Below are 2,394 nucleotides of genomic sequence, written 5' to 3'. Positions count from 1 at the left end.
TGCAGTTTGGTTTTATTCATGCATGAGACGTGAGAGTCAGTGACTGGACCAGCTTTTATTACTCATCCCTTGTTCCTCAAGAAAGTGGTGGTGAGCTGCCTTCTTCAACCGCTGCAGTTTATTTGCTGTCAGTTGAAATACTGTGTCTTCAGGGAAACAATTCCAGGATTTTGACCCAGAAATGCTGAAGAGAGGGTGATATATTTCCAAGTTAGGATGGCAAATTGGAAGGAAACTGGGGTTGTTCTTATTTACCCTTACAAGCTACCCTTGTCCTTTCAAATCATAATTGGTATGAATTTGGAAGGTATTACCTAAGTAGCTCTGGTGAATTTCTGCAGTTCGTGTTGTATACACTGCTGTTATTGAGTATCGGTGGTGAAGTAGAACAAAGAAAATTTACAGCCCAGGGATAGGCCCTTTTGCCTTTCAAGCCTGTGTTGATCCAAATCCACTGTCTAAACCTATCACCGAATTCCAAAGCATCTGTATCCCTCTGCTCCCTACCTATTCATGCATCTGTCCAGGTGCATATTAAATGAATCTACTGTGCCTGCGTTTACTACCTTTGCTGGCAAAGCGTTCCAGGAACCTACCATCCTCTGTGTAAAGTACTTTCTGCACGTATCCCCCTTAAACTTTTCACCTCTCACCTTGAATGCGCGACATCTCATTATTGAATCCCTCACCCTGGGCAAAAGCTTATCTCTATCCACCTTGTCTATACCCTTCAAGATTTTGTAGACCTCAATCATGTCCCCCATCAATCTCCTTTCTTCTAATCAAAACAATCCTAACCTACTCAACCTCTCTTCATAGCTAGCACCTTCCGTACCAGGCAACATCCTCGTAAACCTTCTCTGCACCCTTTCCAAAGCATCCACATCCTTTTGGTAATGTGGTGAACAGAACTGTACATAGTAATTGAATGTTTGTGGACATGGTTTCAAACAGGCCGGCTGCTTTGTCCTGGATAGTATCAGGCTTCTTGAGTGTTGTACTCATCCAGGCAACAATTCCACCACATTTCTGACTTGTACATTGTAGATGGTGAACAGGCTTTGGAGAATCATGAGGTGAAGTACTCACTGCAGGTTTCCAAGCCTCTGACCCTGTTTTTGTGGTCACAGTACTTATGTGACTAATCCACTTCAGTTTCTGGTCAATGGTAGACCCCAAGATATTGATAATGAGTGATTCAGTGATGGTACTGCCAATGAATGTCAAGGTAAGATGGTTAGATACTCTTTTTCCGGAGATGGTCATTGCTTGGAACTGAAATAGTGCAAATGTTGTTTGTTACTTGTCAGCCCTAAACCTCACTTTGTCCAGATCTTGTTGCATTTGGACACGGACTATTTCAGTATCTGAGGAATTACAAATGGTGCTGAATATTGTGCAATCATCAGCAAACATCCCCACTTTTTGCATTCAGATACATTCACCCAAATTTTAAATCTGTCCTTTCTGTTTTGAGATATAGACTGACCTGCTGTGCATTTCAATTATTTTCTCTGTACCTTTTGAAATTTAAGATTTACACATTCTCTTGTACATCTCATATGTTTGGCTTGAAAGTGCCTTTACAGCATTATATTGATGGTGTAGGAAACAGGGTTCAGAAAAGATTTACAAGGATGTTGGAGGATATGAGCTAGAGGGAGAGGCTGAATAAGCTGGGGCTTTTTTCTCTGGAGTGTCAGAGGCTGAGGGGTAACCTTGTAGAGGTTTATAAAATCAAGAAGGGCATGGATAGGATAAGTAGACAATGTCTTTTCCCTAGGGTGGGAGAATCCAGAACTAGAGGGCATAGGTTTAGAGTGAGAGGGGAAACATTTAAAAATGACCTAAGCAACAACTTTTTCCACACAAAGAGTGGGACGTAATATGCTGTCAAACAAAGTGGTGCAGGCTGGTACAATTACAACATTTAAAAGGCATCTGCATGAGTATATGAATAGGAAGGGTTTAGAAGGATATGGGTCAAGTGCTGGCAAATGGGACTAGTTTCGGTTAGGATATCTGTTTCTGTGCTGTCCATCTCCTTGACTCTAAATGAGTTGCAGTGCAGCAAAGTATTCGTACAATTGAAACTGATGATTGATACTGGAATACAGAGCAACATCATTCCATTCAAGCTTTGCCACACGATACACCCTGAAAATTTTAAAGGGCATGGCTACCAGAATAGTGCTAATGGCAAAGAAGAGCGAGACGTGAAGGAAAAATATTGACTGATTGTTCTATGTCGCTGAAAGAAACTATCATGCTATCTATGGGTTGAATAGTTGTGAAGAGCTGCAGCTTATTTAAGTAGACCATGATGTGAAGGAAGCAGCACTGAAGGTTCTAGATTCTACCCCCAATGAATCAGATATGTGAAATTATGGTATA

The sequence above is a fragment of the Chiloscyllium plagiosum genome, chromosome 26, assembly GCF_004010195.1.
Source record: "Chiloscyllium plagiosum isolate BGI_BamShark_2017 chromosome 26, ASM401019v2, whole genome shotgun sequence".
In the NCBI taxonomy this organism is placed as follows: Eukaryota; Metazoa; Chordata; class Chondrichthyes; order Orectolobiformes; family Hemiscylliidae; genus Chiloscyllium; species Chiloscyllium plagiosum.
This window is presented reverse-complemented; position numbering follows the sequence as displayed.